Genomic DNA, 24,086 nt, shown 5'->3' on the forward strand with positions numbered 1-24,086 from the left:
ACAAATCATACCATTCTTATTAAGAAACTGATGTTAAGCTTGTGGATGGCAGTGAAACCTGTCCTTCCTGCCTCTGTGGTAGGGAGCTTACTCTCTGTAAACATACCCTTGAATGGACTTCATCTCACCCCCTCTGCTTTCTCCCTTATCCTATTGAACACATGAACCCACAACTCAATTACAGACTTGCTATCTAAGCACACTCCCCAAAGACATCAGTGCTATATGCTGGCCACCACTTCTCGTTCATTTTATCCTGTTGCACCCCTGTACATTTCTTTGATACTCCTCTTTATATGGCATGCACCGAGAGACTATAGGATCGGTATAGCACAGACTGACCTCAAGCCTGTCCAAGAATGTACTTGGATATGATTCAGACACGTCTATAATGCAGCCGTGCCCCTTAGAGTGTGAAGAGACCATGCTTTCAATATTCCAGGATCCATAAGAACTCTGGACTCTACAGGGGAAGGTGAAGTGAGAACAGACAGGTTTGCTGGAAATCTGTGTGCAGAGCCTTAATAATGAACCCTTCTGGGTTTCAGCTCTTCTAACCCTAAAAGTTAGAAACATCTCAGGACATCTTCTAACAGAAATTGAAGAGACCCTTCTCCAGAGAGAAAAAAAAAAGTAGCCTTGTTCAAAGATCTATTCTCACTGATAATTCCATGTGTCCCCCAGCTGGCCTGCCTTCCCCCTGCCTGGACACCCCACAGGGAAGCACACCTGTTGAGGGGGTGTGCACACAGCCAGTCTTGTACACGCACCCTTCCCACTCAGTGGTTTAGAGTTCCATTCTGATATATAAAGACACAGCCCAAGTCATTAAACATTTGAAGAAAGCCTTGAAAACTGAAAGTCAAAAATAAAATAGGGAGAAAAAGGGAAATTGGTGCAATTAAAGACAATTCAGGGAAGTAGAAGAAAAAGTTAAAAGAAAACTCATTAACATCCTTGGAGAAATGAGAAAATTTTCATATTCATGAAATAGGATACCATTTTATTTATAGAAGGAACTATTAGAAGACAAGAAGAAACTTTTAGAACACAGGCGGGGGGGTGGGGAGGGTGCAGTGAGATGGCTCAGGAGGGAAAAGCACTCGCTGCCAAACCTAACTCCCTGAGTTCATTCTCCAAACTGGAACAATAGAAGGAGAGAATCAGGTCCCATCGATTAGCCTCTGACTTTGTCACATGTGCCATGGCATAAGCATGTCTCCACATACATGATAGATAGGTAGATAGATAGATAGATGTAGATGAATGGATGGATGGATGGATGGATGGATAGTGTTTTAATATGATTTCCGACAAACAACGAGTTAGAAGATAGAGTTGAAAAATAAACTGGGCATGCTGGGACATGCCTGTAATCCTAGCACTCAGGAGAAGGAGGCAGGAGGATTACAACTTCAGGACCAGCCTACACTATATAGCCAGATTGCATCCTAATAATAAATAAACAAGTAAATAGGAAGCAAATTTAAAGCATATAGATATTAAATACACTAAGATATGTAAAGCAAAAAGCACATGCTGGAAAATCTCAACAGCAGTGTTGGGTACCATCTAAACATTTATAGTCTTTTATAAACATGCTGCAGGTCCATGTGTTGGAGGCTTGGTAACCAGCTTGTGGCACTATTGTGATGTAATGGAATCTTGAGGAAAGGAGAAACTAGTGGAAGCTTTTGTGTTCCAAGTTCTAACCAAGGTACCAGACTGAGGGACATTTCCCTGGCCCTATCCCACTGCGAGCGAGAAGCAAGGGGTTTCCTTTGTAAGCAGGGAGCATTTGCGTGCATTTTCATGATACCACTCAACATGATATTTTGGTAATTTCTGTTTGTCTTTCCTTTGGCCTCAACTTGAATCTAAAAACATACCTTAGTTCAGGGATATAATTAAGAACAACAGTGCATAGTAGAAAGCTTAATAGTTCATAGATACCCTTGGCTTACTGGAGAAGTATATCTAATAAATAAATGCAATTTGGAAAATGCCTTAGCAGCTGCCTGTGAAGCAGGGATGGGTGAAAGGTAAGATTTGGGATGATTATAGGTGAAGAAAGCCACAAAGCAGATGTGGATTAGCTTTATCAAATGTGTTCTGTGAAGGTGTTTGGAGAACTACACAGGGAGATAAGCTAGAATCCTTCTCCACACCAACTGCACACAAGCAGAGGCTGACATCCAGCATGATCCTCCAATCTACGAAATATTAAACCAAGTGACTTCTTGGGGCCCATGTTACAGGCTCTAGAGCTCAGAGACTCCCCAACTGAGGACATGTGAAAGAATACACGTGTACAGAGCAAATCCAAGAATATGCTTCCTATAGACACTGTCAGATTTCTCTTTAGATGCCTGCTCAATGCTTCTTTGGTTTCCTTCAGTGCTTTTTATAATAAACATAACATGGAAAATCCCTTAACAGCTGCCTGTGGAGTGGAGATGAGTGGGGGGTAGGCTTTGACTATATAGTTCAAGAGAGCCGCACACAAGCTGAGGCTTCTCTAAACCCATCGTTACATTTGTCACCCCAATCTTCAATAGAATATATTCTATTTATTCTTTGGCAATTAATACCTATAAGTGTTTTGCCTGCATGTACATGTGTATACCACATATGTGCCTAGTGTCAATAGAGCCCTGTGGTGGGTGTCAGAATCCCTGGAACTGAAATTACAGACATTTGTGAGTCTCCATGCGGGAGATGAGAACCAAACCCATGTCTTTTGCAAAAGCAACAAGTAGACTTAACCATCTCCATCTCCAGCCCCTTAACCTTTTTTTTTTTTTAATTTACAAAATCTATAGACATACTTCTTTAGCCTTTCATATGGTCTTTCAGACCATCACCATTTCATCTCTGTCATCACTACCACCTCCTAGTTTATATGAATGCCAAAACTGAAGCTCATTGTCAAGGGTGACATGAAATGTGCAGGGTTCCCTCTGCAAAGACCATGAAGAAGGATGGTTACAGGTGGATTAGTGTTAGTGACAGACGGCACAGCACAGAGAAGAACTGTGTGTCCATCCTACACAGTCCCTACTCAGCTCACTGGTGAGCTGTCTTGCATTGTCCTCATCCCCAGGGACTTTTACTGCAGGCACCTCTCTTGCAGAGGCTATCACTACAGTAGAATTTGTAGATCCATCTCCACCAGCAGCCTGAAGGCTTTATCTCTAGATGGCTCACCTAAGGGAAGTACTGTTTACCAGTCCAAACTTCGTTTTGGGGTTAGACAGATCTGATTTTGAGTTCAGACGTGAGTACCAACAAGTTCTGAAGGAACTGATGTCTTTGAGACTTGTTCTCATAAAATGAGGGGGGGAAGTAACAAAACAAAACTATACCATGGGATTATCATGAGGATTAAATGAGATTTATATGATTCTTGTTAATAAGGCTGTGTTTACATCTTTGCTTAGCATTATGGTCACAAATATTAGATGAATACGTGGTTATCATAAGTTAATACCATTTAGCTTTTTGCTTGGTCGTTTGAGACAGCGAGTCACTTTGTAGCCCAGGATTGACTGGAACTATGTAGCACAGGCTAGTCTTAAACTCATGATGATTCTCCTGCTTCAGTCTCTTGCATTCTGGGATTAAGTGACAGTCAAGCAAGCCAAATCAAAAATGCTAAGTGTTCTCGATATTCAACAGAGACAGTGAAACCAGGTGCCCAGAGTGTCCCAGTAGAAGTTGGCAAATGAACTGGACTCTGAAAAGATTTTGACCAGCAGACAAGGTATGAAAGTATTCCAGGCAGAGGGACCTCACAGTGGACACTAAAAGAAAAAAAGGAAAAATCCATAATAGGTTAGGAAGGAAAAGTCACGTAAGATAAGTGAAGAGTTGTGTCAAGTTACATATCTAGTCTCTAAGTTTTCAAAATATGAGAGCTTTTGAAAATCAGAACTGCTTCTATGATTTCCTGGGGCCATAAAGGGCATGCCTAAGCTCTCTGCCCTACCACATGTGTTATCTCCAAATTCAATTCTGTCTATCATCTTTCAGCGTAAGGACAGATCATCCATTAGAGTGCCAGACCTGGTGACAATGGCCTGATCTAAAATTATTAAAGAAGAAGCAGAGTTTTAAAAAAAAGAAAAGAAAGAAAAGAAGTAAGGAAGTAAGGAAGAAATAAAGAGAGGAAGAAAGAAAGAAAGAAAAGAAGAGAAAAGAAGAGAAAAGAAAAGAAAAGAAAAGAGAAAGTCTGCAGAGCTTATGGAGACTGGGGATAGAAAGAACATAAGAAAGAAGAGGGTGCCTTCTCTAGAGTGTCTGTATAAGGAAGCAAATGGCAATCCCATTAAGTCAAAAGGAAGATCTCCTTGAGGGAAGAAGGAAGGGAGGAAAGAAGCAAAGGCAGGAGGGAGGGTGGGAGGGGAGGAGAGAGGGAGGGAAGGAAGGAGGGAGGGGGGAAGGAGGAAGAAAGGGAAGGAAGGAGGGAGGGAGAGAGGAAAGACAAGTTTGGGTTCAGCCTGGCAAACTCCAGCATCCATGTACATACTCACTGCAACCAGAAAAGTACGTCAAGCTTCCGCCCTGGGTGTGGGCCTTTTGACACATTAAAGATGGTCCCACTGAGAGGTTCCTCAACTGTTCCAATAAACCCATTGTGGGTTGTAATGATGCAGGCCAAAATGAATTTAACATAGATGGCCTGCCTTGACTGCGCTCAGAGTGCATACAGTAGCTTACAGTTGTACAAAACCAGCTAAACCCTATTTGTAAGAATAGATCCTAGGTAGAACCATTGACGACTTTGGGCCTTCTGTAGCTGTAACGTCTGGTGAAGTGCTGCTGCCCCAGGGTTCTGAGACCTTGAGCCTCTCAGATCATTAAAGAGCCTGGATTTCTCTGCATTAGACAGAAATCTCCCTCAGATCAAGCGATGATCCCAAAGATGCAGAAGTCAGATCGAGAACATCCATGCGCAAATGTATATACAACCCACACACTCTTTGCATACTTCCAAACTGCACTGTTTATGCAGCTGTCCCCAAACTCAGCTTGTCTGTTTATTTTCGTCCTTAGAGGAAACAGAGAAGAAGGATCTGCCTATTAGGCACAGGCAGATCAAAGAGGCCCCAACCAGCCTGGGAGAGAGTTCCACTCCAGCCTTCCATCTAAGCAAAGATCAAAACAAGGCTGCGGCCCTGGCCTGGCTCCCCTGCAGCAAGCTTGTGGCGGCACCTGTTGGGACCTTCCTCTCACTGCTCACACCAGATGGGCATGCTTCTGCTCTCCTGGGAGTGAGCCATGGAACAACATTGAAACTCTCAAAAGAAAAAAGCATTTCACACCGAGTTTATTGAGGCCACATTACTATCTCAGAGCACGTAGCACCACACTGCTTTATGAAACAAAAGGGGTGGGGCTTTAAAAGAAGGGGGGATTGCAAAGGTCAATTGCCAAATTAAAGGTTATCCAGGCATTTATTTGAAGGTAGACTTGTGAAGGTGGCAAATGCTTGCTTTCTGTCTTGGGCCAAAAGGGAAACTCTGAAACTCTGGCACCTTCCATGTTTTTGCTCGCTCTCTCTTTCTCTCTTTCTCTACTATGTCACCCTCTTAATTGGCTATAATCACCTAAAGCAAGACTGTAGGGTGACATTTATATCCATCACCATTTTGGTTGGCTCTGGAGACAGGCATGCCCTTGTGCACTATGAATGAATGGTACATTGTTCATCTCACCTCCCTGTGGCATCCCTACAGTACTCTCTAAGCTGCCCAGGGTTTGCTGGGAGTCCTTGTAATCGTCAAAGCAATCAACACCATAACAAAAACACCTGCGTGGCGACAGACACTACTTTGGGTCTTAATAGTTCCTCTCCCTTGGGAAATTTCCATGTAGAAAAGGGACAAGTTACCATTTGATACAAACCCCATTGCCATGGGAGTGACCAAGGACTGCATCAACAAAGCAGCAGGGTGACCGCTAGCTTACTGCTTTCATAACTAGGTTCCAAGAAGTCCACCTGCAATCCACAGCAGGAAATGCCTGCTGTTGGCATGGTAACCATAAAATGTCATGCCGGGTGGAAGCAGAGCCCGGCACACCTGGTACAATCCAAACCAGCAGGACATATTGAGATGGTCCAAGAGCAAAGGCTGAGCAAACGGAGCTTCCTTGTGAGTAAGTATGTGGTGGCATCCAAGGTAGAATCCATAGGAACCTTTCAATGCAACCCAGCAGGAGAACCCACAGTTTCCACAATAAAAAGGAAGCTTGCCACACTGCCCCACTGCACCCGCTGGTATTCCATACACCATGTAGTACACAGGGAAGAAGGTAGACATGACTTCTAAGTAAATGACTGATGGCAACTGCAACTAGGCAGCTGGGGGGGAGGGGGGTTGAGCAAACCATTTGTACCAAGAGCTCTACATGGCAGCAGAACAGAGGGAAGGTTGGTTGCTTCAACTCCAGAATGACATGCTGCACCTCCTTCCCAGATTTTTCTGCAGGTCAGTTTCTCCACAGACCCCTCTGCTCAAAGGGCTCTTTGCAGCCTGTCTTTTTAACAGAGAACCTTCTTCCCAGCTACTGGTTGTCTCTCCCTTAGCCTAATCCTCCTTCCTAGGACAAGGACTTGAAGCAGGGGCTTCCTGTATTTGCTGTTTATTTTGGTTCTTCCTCATGAACAATGGTGACTTTGTATATGATAGGCATTGAATTAGCAAGCTGTTGTCTGTCGAGTCTTATAGAGAACATACTAGGAACTTGAGAAAAAGGAGTTAAACATCCAGTGGACCCTCTTACCACCAACATCTCAGTGCTACAAACTTGGTGAGTGTATCCTTCAGCTTCTAAAACACTTCATTTCATAAAAGTAACTTTCATAAATAGCTCATTTTCTTCATTATAAAATGGATAGATTAGAGAATGCTATCATGAGCCCCTTTTGTGGAGCTGGGGAAGTTGTGACATTCCAGTATAAGTGGCTGCCTAGTCATCCTGCGATTTTTGCATTCACTCACACACCATTCCAGCAGCTGCTGGGCACCGTGTCTGTGGGTACTAATGTGGCACACCTGACAGTCTGCATGCACACTTGCTCATTTCATCACTGTGGCAATCCCGTGGGGTGGGTATTAATATGCCTTTTTTTAGATACGAAGAGACAAATGCTCAGAGTGTCTTAAGTCATTTGCCCACTTTATTACATTGAGAGCCAAACGAAGCCTATCCCTCTAGAACTACAAGCTGTTGTTAATGTACACTGATGTCTCCTGATGCAACACAACACAGAGCCAGGCCTCAAAGCCAAGCCTCAGCCCTGTACAGCAGCAGTTGCTTCATATCATCCCACACTGCAATGATTCATACTTGTTTACACACTTCTATGTGAAGGCATGGCTCTTCTGCATGTTTGCTGTTTTAATCAATAAACAAAAATTCTGCCAATCCCATGTGCTAGAAATTGGCCATTATTTCCTTAAATGATTATTAAAATTACAGACCTTTACATAAAAGGTGTCCTGGACAATTTGGGTTAAACACATCAAGCTTGTATTAGCTACTATTTATAAACTTCTGGCTAGAGTTAGTTGCTGTTTCTTGTTTTGTCTCTACCTACCATATGTCAGTCTATAGTCAATAAGACCACTTCTGAGCTACAGAAGGGCCAGGATCAAACTTTCAATATAAGTGAAGTCACTTTTCTTGTCATCTTGATCTTAATGCTTTGGACATCTAGCATCCACATTCTTCAAAAGTCTTAGATTCTCTATTTTCCTATCAACTAAAAGCAGAGTGCTCAACTGTCATGCTAAAATGTGTTTCCTTAACTGATATCCGTTTCTACAATTGTCTCTCTCTCTCCTGTGCTAGACATGTTTCTTAAGATTATATTATCTCTACTTTCTTATCCCAAGGTTTCCCTAAAATTTCAGTAATGCTGCCTTTGTTCCCAACCACTCCAATGAAATGGTATGTCAAGGTCATCAACTAGCTTCAAGTAACATCTCCAAGTATGGAGCATGACTTTGCAATCTTTACAAGCCTCTGGTGCTGGTAAATCCTGACCTACAGGGTAGGTGGTAGTAGCATCAGTCTTTAGCCAGCTGAGCCTTGACACTTTACTGACTTTTTTTTTATCTCTCTCTAGCTGACTTTGCTTGGGCTCCCAATCTCTCCTTCTAGTTAAGAGCTAGAGTTTGGCTATCATCGTGGCTCCTCATCTCTTTCCAGAATGTTGGTAGGAACCTGCAAATGCCTCCAAAATGGGGTCTTCCATCTTCACACTTGTCCTTGTCAAGGTCATCTTCCAAAAAGGATTTTCTCAAATACAGCTCCAGTCATTTTTTTTTCCATTTCATGATTCTCCAGAGTCTACACAAGGAAGGCTTCCATGGCTGGGCCCCTCCCCTCAAGTCACACCCCCTCAACATTTTCTCTTTATACTTTGAGTTCCGTGGACTTGCCCAGAGTCCCAAATGCATGTGCTGCTTCAAGTCCCTTCACCTTTAGTGATATTTTCTTTTCTCAGAATGCTTCCTGCTCTGCCTCATAATCTCATTCCCCTGGCTAATTCTTATTCATCCATTGTTATTCAGCTCTGGTTTTTCTCATCCAGAAAACATTCTAAAGCCTTTTCCTGCTCCCTTCTGCACACTCTAGGACAAATAATAAAAAGTCATTAACTACACTTCTAGAGAGTCTACAGAGCTAAGGAAAGATACAATTTAACACTGCTGGACTAATGTGGATAGGCATGAGCTGATGGGAAAGATACAATGTAACACTGCTGGGCTAATGTGGATGGTCTGTTGGGAAAGATACAATGTTACACTGCTGGGCTAATGTGCATGGGCTGATGGGAAAGATAAAATGTTACACTGCTGGACTAATGTGCATGTTGGGAAAGAAACAATGTTACACTGCTGGGCTAATGTGGATGAGCGCTGGTTGATGGACAAGGTCATCATATAGCCACCTATCAGAGTAATTCGTCTGGCTATGCATCTCTCTTTGACAGTATCTCTGGAGTTGAATTACAATCCTATATGATAGCTTAGGGAAATGAAGTAGCATACATGGTTTTCTCTGAGCCACTGTGTTATTAAAGAACAAGTTCACAGCTAAACAGACCCATGCTCTCACTTCATCGCACTCAGGTTGTGTCCTGCACAAATAATAAAGTGTACTTATACAAAGACAGCTACAATATGGCTAGGAAACACAACAGTATATGGAGTCAGTTATATGGGAATGGAACTCACACAGCATTTACCAATGTCTCTAAACTGCACTCTACACATATTCAAATGATATGAGACTCAATATCAAAAATACTCAAATTCCAATGGAAATAGCACTGATAAAGAATTTTTTATTCATCAACTGCAACTAGGATTTTGTTTTGGTTTGCTTTGCTTTGTTTGAAACAGCATTTCTCTGTGTAGTCCTAGCTGTTCTGGAACTCACTTTATAGACTTAGGTGGCCTTGAGCTACCTGCCTCTGCTCCTGAGTACTGGGCCTAATCCCAGCTTGCAACTAGGATTCAAATTCTTTGTTATAAATTGTGGATTTTTAAATTCTCAAATTTAAATCAGAAAACATTTACTGAGCTTCTGTTTAAAACACCTAAAAATCTACAAACTTATAATTTGGATTTTTCTGTTTCCTAGTTGGCATGTAAGAATCTCAAGGTCTTTGGATATGAGGCCAATGCCTCCATATAAGACAAGGAACAGTTAAAAGAGAAATAACCTATCCATGCCAGTCTAGAGCAGTGATTCTCAACTTCTTGATGCTGTGATGTTTTAATACAGTTTTTCATGTTGTAGTGACCCCAACCATAAAATTATTTTCATTTCTACTTCATAACTGCAATTTTGCTACTGCTGTGCATCATGATGTGGGATTATCTGATATATGACCTCTGTGGGGGTTGAGACCCACAGGTTGAGAACCTCTAGGGCTCATTACAAATGATAACTAGATGTATATCTTCAGTGAGCCTCTCAGGCTCCTGGCAAACTACAAAGCTGTGAGTTCATCAAGATGTATAGGTAATATCATGGCCCTCTAAAGTAGCCATGTCAAAAAGGGGGGAAAATGTTTGAAATTCATGAAGTAGCAGTTAGTAAGGATTCAAGCATACATATGACTCACTGGGTCACATTGTCCCACAAGTATTATCATGAGTTCACAGACATATCTAGGAAATACACATTTGCAATTGTGTTATCACAAAAAGTCTACTCATATTTTTTAATATGGGACATTTATGGCATTATATAAAGAAGAGTGATAAAAAATAAAAATGTACTACCCTAAAGGCATGGAGATCCTCAACCACTGCAGATGTTCATTTATTTTAGTTATCCCATTCAGAAAAAAAAGAGTCTGGGTTTGGAAAACTCCCACCTCTCCTAGAGCACTCCTTTTAACCATCCTATCCATCCCACAGTCTCGGCTTCAAGGCTGCCTTCCCTAACTGCTCTAAGTCCCAGTGGCCTCAGCATAATCACCTCCCAACACAGGATCTGTCGGGAGCACTGACATGGTTGGTTCAGACCCATTTGCTTGAGAGTAATGGCAAGACTTTGATGCTAATGCTGTCTCTATTCCTTGTACAATGCGGCCTGGGGGCAGTTACTTTTTTTTTTAAGTTTTAGTTGAAATAATAAAGGTCATTAGCTTTTTATTGTTTTAATCAAGAGTCCAGCTGCTCCATCATTTTAGAGTTAGATTCAATTTGTTAAGGCCTTTTCATGTAGCCATGTATCCAGAATGCTTGAGACCAGAGGTATTTCAAATGGAATATTTTCATAGAATTTACCAGTTGAGCATTCCTAAATCCAAAAATCCAAAATCTAAAGTACCGTAGTGTCCATTGTCATTGTTGTATTGATTACTTACATGTATATTTGTGGTCTGTCTGCCGGGGTATTGTATGAGTGTGGGTGCTTTGGAGGTTACAAGGGGGCATGCAGCTGGTACAGCTGACACTGCTATTGGCTAAAGCCACCTGATGTGGGTATTCGGAACTAAGCTCAGGTCTTCCAGAAGAACAAGCGCTCTTAACCTGAGAGCTATTTCTCCAGCCCCATAAACTACTCCACAGTCTTCAAGCGCTTGGGTGTCACATCACTTCTTAAAACTTTGAGGTTTTGTGCCTTTTGGATATGAGGTTTTCTGAGTAGAGAAGCCCAGCCTGTACTGTAAGTTCTTTATTAACTTGTTTGAAATTTGATTTTTGAATAAATGTTTTTTAAAACGAGACAAAAACACCCAGACAAATTCCTATGCATTAAAAAAGACAAATGAGCTCACTATTAATTTTATTTCCAAGAGGGTTAGCACTCTTAAATAATGCCATGAATTTCCCAGGGAATTTTCTGCTATCTGCCAGCAAAGGCCAGACTCTCTCAGAAAACCATGCGTAATTGAAGTTACGCACATTAAGCGAGGAAGGCTTTATTTTTCTCTGTTTCTTGAAGTATCTTGTCTCTAAAAGCTTTAAAGGGTTCTGTCATTCTTTATAGGGCACTAAGGTGACATTAACTACATTGCTCTTCCCATGGAAGTTTAACTTACAAAGAGAGAAGTAGACTAGGTACAGAGACAATATATAATGTTCTTTGCTGACAACTCTACACGCCTTGCCTCTAGGGCACCCTGGAGTAAAGGTTCAAGAGTTCTTGTCTGAGACACAGTATGTAAGTTCAAATCCCACATCCTGCAGCTCTTGGTGCCCTCATCAAATTCCAGCATATTCTGTTACTCCAATTTCTTTTTCATGTTTAAGCTGTTGTGAAGAGTTGCTATGCACCACTTAACAGCTGCCGTTCCTTTCCTATTCCCCCACACACACCCAAATAGGTTACACTTTAGTCTTGTAGATTAACTTGAAATGAACTATTATCCCCCAGGATGAAATACAATCAAAATGAACTTAGAGAATTTAAATACAAACACACACACACACACACATACACAAAGCCAGCAGACACTTTAATGTCTATAAATAAGGCCTTAAATATTAAGGATTCTAAAGTTGAAGCAGAACATTCCAGGCAACAATTCCAGCTGCATATTATAAGTACTTAGTCCAAAGGGAAAATTAAAAAGGTGGGAGCATATGAAAACTGCACACGTGGGGTCAGAGGAGTACAGGCCTGGGAAAGATTCATAGGGACAAAGGAAGCAGAGGAAGGTAGGAAGAGAAATTACAAATTGTTCATAGTAAGAAAGAAAAGGCCACGGACCATTAGGCAAATTTACCAAGGCCCCCAACCATGCAGGTCAGGACTGGGGACAGAGCCCTGAGACAGAGCCCTTGGTCTAGCCAAGGCCAGCTCTTCCCTTGATCCCCAATACTATAGAAAACAAACAGCAGCAAGGAAATCAGAGATTTTCATGTCTAGGTGCCAAAATACAGCTTACACGCTACAGCAGCAGCTCTCAACCTGTGGGTCTCGACCCCCTGAGAGTCCAGTATCAGATAGCCTGAATGTCAGATATTTACACTGTGATTCATAAAAGCAGCAAAAAAAAAAAAAATCGCAGTTATGAAGTAGCAAGGAAATAATTTTATGGTTGGGGAATCACCACAACATGAGGATTTGCATTAAAGAGTCGCAGCATTAGGAAGGTTGAGAACTGTCAGAGTAGAGACAAAAGATGAAGAAGGCAGGCCTTCGCCCAAAGAAAGTTTAGCTTTCCTAGCAGAGAGGAGCCCATAAAAGCCACAAAACATAGTGGACTGAAGAAGCTGGTGCCACCCAAGCTCAGGCTCTGTGGGTATAGGTCTAGCAGTCAGTAGGATCCCTCGTCCCTTGCCCGCTCTGTTCTCTGATATTCTCATGTGGAAATCTAAGGAAGTATATGCTGATTTTTTTTTTTTAGTTGTTGTTATTTCAGAGGTGAATTGGTTTGTTCTCAGCAGATTTGGGGTATTTAACTCATTCAATGCCTTCAGGAAGCCCAGGAGCAAAGGTGGTGTTGCATTTTTTTTTTACATGCAAAAGTGTTTTGCCTGCACATATGTCTATGCAGCCTATGCATGCCTCATGCCCATGGAGGCTAGAAGCAATGTTGAAGAAGGAAAATGCTGCTAATCTTAGAGCTTCAAGCACTGTGGCTACATGTACCCAGTGAGAGACGGAGCTGGAAGCTGAGTCGAGGGAGCCAGTCCCAAGCCCAGTGGCATTCCTCTGATGTTGTCATTAAGCAGATTTTAAGCAAGTGGAGATTTCTCAAGGAGAAGAAATCACCCCTAGCAAATGTAGACTGCACCAGCCCCCTAGGGATTAACGGAGTACATTTCTTCCACACTCAACCATGGCTATTTCAGGGCACAGGCAGAGGATGGGAGGTGGCCCCCTGGGTGCGACAGGGAGGGCCAGGGGATGTCAAGAACAAGAAAAGCTTCATACCCACCCCTAAATGGAGGCCCTCACTTCCCACTAGCCCAGGCTAATCCAAGTGGCCTCCTGAAGATCTCCCTCACAAAGCTGCCCCTTCCTTAAGTGGGAAAGCCCCTGTACAGTGGGTGGACAAACTGTCTATAGAGGCCTGTGCCTTCGTTGACACAACAGGCTCCTTCATGGTCAGCGCTCACCTGGAATACCAATACTTGGTTGCAGGCAAGTTGTAAGACAATGGAAATATTGTCACCACCAGGAAGCAGAGACAGGCTAGACCCCTGCAGGCTCAGCACACACAGTAGTACTGAGAAGACCTGGTATAAAACTCATGCCTCCAGCTGTCAGAGATTACAGTAGACTCTTGGTGTTTTAAAATAGTGTTAAGTATTCAAATGAAGTCACATAGAGGCAAATACATGTATATGAAGAAGCTTTGTGACTTCGAAAATTAAAAATGATGATTCACAGAACTGTTTTAGAGGTACCTCATTTAAAAGACACACAGCAGGACGCCTGGGGATCTTGATCAAGTGACTTCATTACTCTAAACAATGCTTTCTTCTTCAGTAAAAGCAGACCAGTGAATAGGTCGTCTGCCCCAACTCAGCGCTTCTGCATAACTTTGTAGATTATTCCAGAATGGTTTTAGGGTCTACTTTTTAAAACTAAAATAAAATGTGGAAAAATAAAATTTCCTTTCCACCCTAAATGAGCATGGCAGAGATTCATCTTCCCAATAGACAGCAATATTGTCTGTTGCCTACATGAAAAAAACTTAATGTTTAGTTTTCAGAAGAAAGTATATTGCATTCTACCATGATTTAATATTTTAAGTTTATTCATTTTGTGAAATATCTTAACTATTGGATATATACCTTCTGGTGTTTTTAAATTATAAGTGCTTTGATTTACTTTAGAAAATGAAATGAATCATTATCCAATTCTGGAAAAAAATGAATCCATAAACCAATTAAAAATAAACTTGTTTAATAGGTAATCTGTGCTCCAAATTAAAACTACATCTTTATGTATAAGTAGCAAAATAGAATTGCCACTGGCAATTATGAACTTTAGGAAAAATTATTTAAATGACTCTTCAAGACCATGAGATGGGGGGAAAATTTTAATCAGAAGTTTCAAGCAACAATATCTACAAAAATAAGAACAGGAAACATTTCAGAAGTCCTTAATGAGATGAGGAAATGAAGTGTGGTGTATTTACACCCTGTACATGGTAATGGAAATGTGTGAAACACTGTCACATATTGTTGTTCACTGTGTTGCCATTCTTGATGTTCTCTCTGTATTTTATCAGTAGTTTTACCTGCCTTGTGTGTGTGTTTGTGTGCTCGCACTTGGGATTGAACCCAAGGTCTTTTTGTGGTGGGCACACACTCTACCACTGAACCCCACTCCCAACCCAACCTTAAAGCAAACCAACAATGATTTGAAATGTATTCAGTCATCTGCACCCTAGAACAGTACCTAACTAGCAAAGCATAATGGATAAAATGGAACAGCATCCCTGTCACTAACTTGCTTTGCAAATCTGGAATAAAATACATTCCAAGGACTTCAGCTGTATGAGATCTGGATAGCTCTAAAACAAGCAGAATAAAAGAGGGAGGAGGAGGAGAACCAGAAGAAATCTTTTTAGGGATAGTTTGGTATGTCCCAGAATTTTAAAATCTGCTAATAGAAATCAAATCAGTAGCAATTTAATTAAAAGCAGAAGGGCCTCCAAGACATCTCAGCAGGAAAAGGTGCCTGATGGCCTGAACTCCATCCCCAACATCTACACAGTAGAAAGAGAGAACAAGCTATTCTCTGGCCTTCACACCTTCACTATAGCACTCAAGAGAGCACATGTTTGTGTACACACCCATACACTCACACTTACATGCACACTCACACTCACAAATCAATAAAATGTGCCTTTCGAACACAGAAATTTTCAAAATATATGTATTGCTGAGGATCCACTATTTTCTACACAGCATTATACTTTTAAAAATAAATTTTTCAGATGACCAAGATCTAAATTGGGCAGCAGTAGCCCCTCTTTGTGTTAAGGCTTGACTTTGTCTTCTGTCCCTTTACTCATACTGTTCAGGGATTTGTTTGCTTTCCTGTCTTAACATGGCAGAGACCTGAGACTGCCCCAGTGCAGGTATCCCTGTCCAGCCTGGAGAGTTACTTCATCTTCTCTTCCACCCTATTCCTTCCAGATGGGAAGAATTACATAAGCTCACATAAGACATTCAGGTGAGTGTCTGCTGGGATGTGTGCTTGTCAATATTATTATTTTATGAACTTCACCTTAGAGTGACTAAAATCTGTACTTAAGAGAATTTTACCCACTAAAACCTATAATTTACTCCTGTGAAATTAATTGGCCTTATGACTCCCCAGCTCCTGTTTAATGGTAAGGACTAAGTCTAGAAGCTTCTCAGCCTAGCATCTAGGTTAACCCTATAAGGCAACGGCACATATACAAAATCAGCTTACTTTCACACATCCTATTCCCTGAAGGGCTTTGCTCAAAGGCTGCCTCATCATGAGTAAACATTCTAAAGAGAAGCAAGGGAGACCTGAAAGAGCAAGAGGATCACACTTTGTCCTTCTTGAAAAAAATTATGAGCTCCTGTCCTAGACATTTGGGAACCCACAGGCACAGAGAGACAGAGACGGATATCCCACAGCAAGCTGGATGGCCACAGTCAACTGCCTCAGCCTGTTCTGCGTTCTCTTTCCAGCCAGGACTGTGGTAAATGACTACATAACCTTTATTTGTATTTAATACTATTTCTAGGGATAGATGACAAGTTAAAAGCAATTAAGAAGCACATGAACCATCACCAAATCTCGCTGAAGCCATCAGTCACGTTGATACTCCAGCCTGTCCTCACTTGTCACCCTCATATTCCCTCTAGGAAAAACAGTGGGGGTTGAAACAGCAAAGGGAGAGGCCTAAAAATAATTTATTGAATTCCAACCACTTTATTGTGGTTGAAACTCAACCACATTACTGTAAGTATTGGGGGGGGGTGGAGAATTCAAGACTAGAGTTTTTCTGTGTAGCCCTGGCTATCCTGGAACTAGCTCTGAAAACCTGGCTGCCCTCAAACTCACAGAGATCCCCCTGCCTCTGCCTCCCGAGTACTGGGATTAAAGGCATGCACCACCATCACCCAGCTTGTGTTTTTGATCGCTCTCTCTAGAATTGTTCTAGAATATTTTGGGAAGGCCTCCTAAGAGCCCAAGCCTGATCTCAATTTTAAGAGTCTTTTCGAAGATCACCAGTAAACTATCACCTTCAGACAGACCCTCATGTGTCAATGTATGACAGCAGCACCGTGTCCGAGATGGATCAAAAGAGGTATTTGTGTGGCTTGGGATGACGTCAGATGTTTGGATCAGTAACCACCTTATTTCACAACTAGGAACTCCTCTTCTAATAGCCTGTGTCAAGAGTTGGCAAAACTTTCTGGAAAATAAATGTGTATGGCTTTTGTGAGCCACACTGTCTCTATTATATCTATCTGCCTCTGCTGATCATCACGAGAGATGCTACACATGATATGGAAACCAGAGTGTATGGTACATGGTTAAGCTCCAGTGAGATTTTATGCATGGTCACTAGTTGAATTTCATATAATTTTCACAGATCATGAAATATTCTATTGCCTTCTCTATGACTATTTATAAATGTAAAAACTATTCTTGGCTCACAGTATCAAAAAAATAGTGGACCAGATTTGGCCAGCCCTTACATCCACTTGCCTACAGAACACAACAATGTGTATCATTCCAGGGAGCGTTTAGCTTCCCATATGCTTATCATGTTTTTATCCTAAATTAATATTCCTTTCCTAACCCAATGGGAAGATGGGGCTTGTTTTATAATAATGGAATGTAAAGTATTCCAACATTACAGTCAGAGAAGGTCCACAGAAAACAGGCACAGGGGTCGTTTATTTTGGTTTTGTTTGTATGCAGGGCTACAGACTTCACAAATGCTAGGCAAGCCATCTGCCACTGAGCTTCGTCCCCAGCCCAGGAAGAAAGGTGGTTTGGGCAGGATTTCCACCTTGATCTTTGCTTGCACACTGTCTCTCTTCATCGGGTACACAGTTTCCCGTGTGGCACTGCATGAATTCCGCAGCTATGTTAGAATACAGGCATAAGGATCTTCCATGATCCAGGATGATGATGCTTTTTAACACATCATTAATGTGTGCAATAATTAGGCTACATGTGTGGCTGGGCAGGTTATTGCCCCATCATAAGTCAGTGGCTGCTGTGAGTTAGCAGGAACGCCTCTGAAAGGAGCACGTATTCACAGGGCTATCTCCAAACTCACAGGATTGCAGGCTTCTTTTTAACATGTGTGTTCCTCCCGAGGACAGCAGGGGCTGAGCAAGCATCTCAGGACCCTGCTTCAGTCCCTTGGCTTCTTTCCTCAAGCCTGACTCTTTGCATTGGTTGGCATTCCTCTTCTATGACATGGCATACCATGTCTTACTGTCCTCTTGCTTCCTCCTGCCCAGTCCCTGTCAACTTATAAAACTCCAGTTCCCATTGTAGAACAGAATGGTGGGAGGAGTGAAGCAGACCTAGCCAGAGGACTTGAACTCAAACAACTCACAGACCACCCACATTGCCTTAAAAGACATCCAGCACAGTGGCAAAATCCAGAGAGTGCCTAGAGGAAAGTGGGTTGTTTTTTGTTTGTTTGTTTGTTTGTTTTGATTTGGGTTTTGGGGTTTTTGGGTTTTGGGTTTTGGTTGTTTTTTTTGTTTTTTTTTTTTTTTTTTTTTTTTTTTTTTTTTGAGAGAGAGAGAGAGAGTTAAATTTGCTTGAGTTTAATTCACAAATAATTGTAATCTTTCCCTAAAGGGCTGTGCCTCAATCAACTGAAAAGACATTCTTTTTATAAGATAATTATTTTTAATGGGATCTATCAATTACTGGGTGCTTTGTTTCCAGGAACTAGGCTTAATAGTTTTATAAACACTATCTTATTTAACCTACATGACTCACCTTATTGTGTAGTCATTATCATCTCCATTTTATAGATGAGGAAATTTAGTGTCAGAGAGGTTAAAGTGGTTTGCCTAGGGTCACACAGACAATAAAATACAGACAAACCGAGGACTGTCTAACTCAAAACCTATACCCAGTATGCTTCCACTAAACGGTTTCATGTATCTGTAAGCATGAGACACAAGTTACACCTATCTTATCCTTAAGCCGTGATTCCTAAGCTTCAGTGTCCAAGAAATCTTTTAAAAACAAAGACTGTTGGGCTGGAGAGATGGTTTAGTGGTTAGTTCCTACTACCCACACAGCAGCTTCCAACTACCTGTAGCTCCAGTTCCAGAGGATTTGATCCCCTCGTATCAAAACACTGCATCCTCATAGAGTAGAATAAAGTTATTTTTAAAAATGGGGGAAGAGGATCTGTGGAGGGGGTACTGGAAGGAGAAGGGGTGCCAATATTGGGATATAAAGTGAATTAATTAATTAGCTAATTCATTAATTAAAAAAAGAAAGATTGTGACCATTCTTTAATCAGATCTTGTCAATTATAGCAAAGTGAATGGAACCAAAGAGCAGTATATGAAGTAAAATAAGCCAGACAAAGAAAGACAAATTATGTGAGTTGATTGGAAACTAAGAAAGAAAGAAAGAAAGAAAGGAAGGAAGGAAGAAAGAAACAAAGAAACAAAGAAACAAAGAAAGGGGAAATGGACAATGGGTATCAAAATCCTGCTTGGATGGAAGGTTAAACACTTTTACTCTATAGCACAGTGGAGAGCTACTGTTCACAACAATATATGACATATGCTGTAGGCAACTATCTGGAGCTCAAAACACAGACAAATGAGACATGTTCAATGACATGGAAATGGTTAACTACAGGTTTGGGCCATCAGACACTGCATGGCATTTTGAATTATCACACCATACCCCACATGCATGTGTCAATTAAAATGGAAATCAGTGGAGACTGGATCTAAGTTAAGCATTTTCTATCCATTTCATAGCAATGAGGGAATGTAGATTCCACCCTTGAATGTTTTATGGACAGCTTCACTCAATGAATCTCAGCTCAATGATGCCCAGGAAAGACTTGGTAACTGTCACCCAGCAACAAGTGAGTCATAGAAGCAGATGACAACAGATCATGATATGATATGATGACATGATATGATCAGATATGCCATTTCCCACCTCAAATCCCATTGCTTCGCCAAAGTTTTCTAGAATCATTGAAAACCTCAATGACAAAAAAAAAAAATTGGACTTTGCTGTTTGTGTTACACACATACACACACACACAAATACATATATACTATGAAGCCTGCATAAAAGGGGACAGATTTGAGTTCTAATTTATATACCTAGTAATCACATGAATGTAACTACATTGAAAGAGACACAAGGTCCAATCTCGACTCTGGCACTTACTCATCTTTTTCCTTAAACAGTGATAATGGGAACTACTTCCTACAGAGTCTCCATTTAGTTTAATGACCCTTATGTCCTACAAGTTCTTAGCTCGAGCCTGGCACACAGCTGCCTTTTATTTTTCTAACAACCTAAACAGCAAAATGCATTCTGTTTAGGCATAATTGTTCCAAGCATCAAAAGCAGAATATTCCAGTTTAAAAGAAAAAAAAAGAACATAGCTAGCTAGTCCTCTGACAGGGTCATGCTATGATCTGAACAGACAACTTGGGAAATGAACCTATAGCAGCCCCAGTTGCCTAATGAGCTGAGAGTGTTCATGAGTTCCCGTGATATCCAGGAGTAACAAAATTAACAACACTCCCAACAAAATCTCCTCAGAGGTGACATACTAAGTTCTTCAATAAAATATTTTAATCATGGAAAGGGAGTAACTTAGATAAAGTTCCTTTTCTGCCCCTCAGTGAAACCCTGAATATCCTACATCTTAACTTTTTTTTTGTTTGTTTGGTGATTTGCTTTTTGAGACAGGGCAGTCTTGACTAAGTCTCGCTGTGTAGACCAGACTGGCCTGAAACTCACAAAAATCTATGTGCCTAAGCTGAGATTGAGGGAATTCACCACCATGCCCAGCTCAACAATTTAAAGATTTGCTTTTGTTTCCCATTTGCATGTATATATATGGGGTGGAAGGGATCTAAGGGGGAAGAAAGCGGGCATCAGATCCTCCAGCTGGATGTGAGGACTGAACTGAATTCTGATCCTATGAAAAAATGGCTCTTAACTACTGAGCAACCCACCCCACCAGCCCATCCCAGGTAGTTCCAAACTAAAGATTCAGAAGCAGATGTGTCAGACATGATGCCAGCGTGCAGAGCTTCATAACTTGCAGAATGATGTCCCCTGCATTTTTCTCATAGACATATACAAGGCTGCCTGGAAGCTCTTTGGAATTCATTCAGCCTCCTTATCCTCATCCAAAGATGTGTTTCTGCATCCACCAAGGAGAGATGAAAGTGTTCTAAAACCAATCCCTGTATGTCACACTGGCTTCTTTCCATTCATGTATATTTATCACAGAACTTAATTTATTAATTAAATATTCTAGGTGACTAATAATAATAAATAGAACAATTGTAACAACATATTATATTGTAATATATATGTAAGAGCAATGCCCCCTGCCAACATCTTATTGAACTGTTCTCACCCTTCTTGCAATGTTGTGAGGCATTAGATGTATCTTTACTCATATATTTGCTTGAGCATAAAGGAGTAATCTGGGGAATGGGGGGTGGGGGATGCTTTAGCCAATTCAACTGTACCAACTACTTTACTTAAAGGATGGCAGAGCTCACAAAGGGCTATATTTTAGCCAAAATGTCTAAAAGCAGTATTTCTAAATTAGACCTACCATGCAATGGTAATTAAAATGTCTGGACTGTTAAGATAGCAGAATAAAGCAGCTGCCGCGACACTTGTCATTACAGAATAATGTCGTTGAGATTAGCACCTCCAAACAACACGATGACCACTTATTACTGGTAACAGACATCTCTCTGGAGATCACCATGGTAACTTTCATCCTTTCCAACATTCCCTGACACCACACACTGAACAGTTTTTAAGTTAAAATTTTAAATGGTTACAAAACATAAAGAAAACTTATATGATGTGCCAATAGTATTATCCCCCTTGCTGAAGAAACTACAATTTAACATTACATTCTTTGATATTCAATCTCAACTATCCTGGACAATTTTTGAAAAGTAAAATATCAGTACCAATGAGCCTCTATCCAAAATCCAAGGGCAGCATATCACCATACCAGCAAATACTTATAAAATTAAGGTGCAAAGCAAAGGCAGTTATGACTTTAAGATAAGAAATTCTAATAATTCAGACTTATGTAATTGTTGATACACATTAGCAAGGAGTAACAATTAGAGTAAGAATTGTAATAATTCTTTTGGGAGCTCAGAGTTTCTTTGATTGAATGCCAAAGCATTAATAGAGTAAGGCAGTTACTGTAGAGGGAAATAATGCTGTCAACCAGGCTGGGGAGGTGGGGAGGACCCCAAAGCCAGCTTCAGCAGCCACAGTGGCTGTTAAATGACCTTGTGTCCCCACTGAGAAAATGCCGACAAGCTTTTGTCTCAGGATGGAAAAGCTATTGAGAACACCATCAAAAGTTCCATAAGATTAAGAGTTTCATGGACATGTGTGGTCTCTTATCCTATCGATTTTCAATGTTTATGTTATGAAAAGTTTCAACTAGACAGACAAGTGCAAAGAGTATACTGTGAACCCACAAGCAAGTGATAGATTTGTAATGCTTAGACTGAGTCTCCATAGGCCCTTTTGAATGATAAATAATTACATAGGGAAATAAAACTATGGGGGTGACTCTCCCACTTCCATCCTCCGGCCTGTTAGCATTCTATACCAGCCTGAATGTTTTCATTCCCTCTGTAAATTAGTATCAGACTGTACACATCCATCTACAGCTTGTTCATCCCCAGCCTTTTGATTTCTGAAAATGATCCATGTTGACACAGCACATTTAGTTCATTTATTTTTAATTACTACATAAAGTTTATTGGACAATTACAGCACGTGTTATTTTACTCTCTGAAAGGCTGGTAAGGTTGTTTGTTTGCTTTTAACTTTCCCTAATCTAAAAGACACAGAAAAGAGCAACATTCTAATCTGTGTCCTGTTGCACATCTCCTATGACTCCTCAAGGCACGGCTTCCCAAGGCATTGCGTTGCAGAATGCACACATCTGCAGCACGGCCAGGAGTTGCCAGCTCTTCTCCACAATGATCTAACCCCAATGGGAGTCCCAGCTCAGCCTGCACAAAGCCCCAGGTTTGATCCCACCACCAACAAAATAAAATCTGAGAATCCTCCCAAAGTTATCAGACTAAACAATTAACCATTGGCACCTGGAGTTTGAGAAGGGCTATTTCTCTACAGCTCTGTTCTCAACTTAGATGCCCAGATTCTCTGCTTTGCCTACCCAGCAGCTGTGAGACACCACGGTGAGGCTGAGAATCTCTGCATTCCATTGGCCATCGAATCCTTTCACCTCCATGAATGGTCTGACTGTACCACCTGTAATGTGACTTAAGTTCTCAACCCCTCTTGGAGATGTTCTAGAGCTGATTTTAAAAGCTATTATTCCATGTAGAGGTGGTACACCCTTTAATCCCAGCACTTGAGAGGCAGAGGCAGGTGGATTTCTGAGTTCGAGGCCAGCCTGATCTACAGAGTGAGTTCCAGGACAGCCAGGGCTATGCAGAGAAGCCCTGTCTTGAAAAACCAAAAACCAAAACCAAAAACCAATAAAAGCCATTATTCCAGTGCTATAACATATCAATCACACACACACACACACACACACACAGCTAGTACTGGGCCAGCTGGATGACTTAGTAAGTAAAGATGCTTGCCACCAAACCTGATGAGTTTCATCACTTGGATCCATATAGTGGAAGGAGAAAATTGACACATACTAGCATTATTGTGCTTACGCCTGTGAATAAGGAGGTTGAACATAAAGTGCTTCTGTCATTTCCCCCAAGTTTATATGCTTCTCTGGATGATGACTGCAAGACTCAGAGAGTCTTTGCAACCCCTCTTGCTTAATCAAAGCTAATTCCCCAAGATAAGAAGCCATACTGTTTCTGGTGTCCATTCAGGAAAAGTGCAGTCAGCAACCCAAGGTATTAATGTAAACCTCAATCCATCGGTGACTGCCACCTTGTTTGTGACAGGGTCATTAACTTGAATCTCAACGATTGTTATGTCACAGAGTGGAGGAAGTCCTGAAGAACAGGGTGGTAGAGGCTGACAGGGACGTGCCGTGTGGAAATCCAGCCAAGCCTTCGTAAGTTTCCCTAAGTCCCCAAACAATTCCATTTCTCCCAAGGGCTATATGATCTTGAATATGCAAATGGAAAAGGCAACTATAGCATTTACTTAAGAACTAAGTCGTGTGTTATAAAAAGTAGTAAGCAAAAGCATATTGAATCTGGGAGTGGTGGCACACACCTTTAATCCCAGCACTCTGGAGACAGAGGCAGGCAGATCCCTGTGAGTTTTAAGGTCAGCCTGGTCTACAAATGGAGTTTCAATCTAACCAGGTCTACACAATAAGTCCCTGCCTCGAAGAAGCAAAGTACATTGAGCAGGCATAATGGCAC

General features: G+C 41.3%; 1 protein-coding gene and 1 long non-coding RNA gene across 3 annotated transcripts in view; one reads left to right on the forward strand and one right to left on the reverse strand.

Moving 5' to 3' along the window:
• Window positions 1-24,086, reverse strand: part of Barx2 (BARX homeobox 2) — a 67,971-nt gene that overhangs the window by 36,891 nt on the left and 6,994 nt on the right. The gene's annotated exons all lie outside the window — the stretch shown is intronic.
• The window catches only part of LOC116072640, a 25,127-nt gene continuing 2,752 nt past the window's right edge, over window positions 1,712-24,086 (forward strand). For both annotated transcript variants that reach the window (XR_004111530.1, XR_004111529.1), the window contains exons 1-3: window positions 1,712-1,838; window positions 3,679-3,763; window positions 23,696-23,770. This is a non-coding gene — a long non-coding RNA (uncharacterized LOC116072640). The remainder of the gene's footprint in view (window positions 1,839-3,678; window positions 3,764-23,695; window positions 23,771-24,086) is intronic.

Source organism: Mastomys coucha, unplaced genomic scaffold (genome assembly GCF_008632895.1).
Source record: "Mastomys coucha isolate ucsf_1 unplaced genomic scaffold, UCSF_Mcou_1 pScaffold23, whole genome shotgun sequence".
In the NCBI taxonomy this organism is placed as follows: Eukaryota; Metazoa; Chordata; class Mammalia; order Rodentia; family Muridae; genus Mastomys; species Mastomys coucha.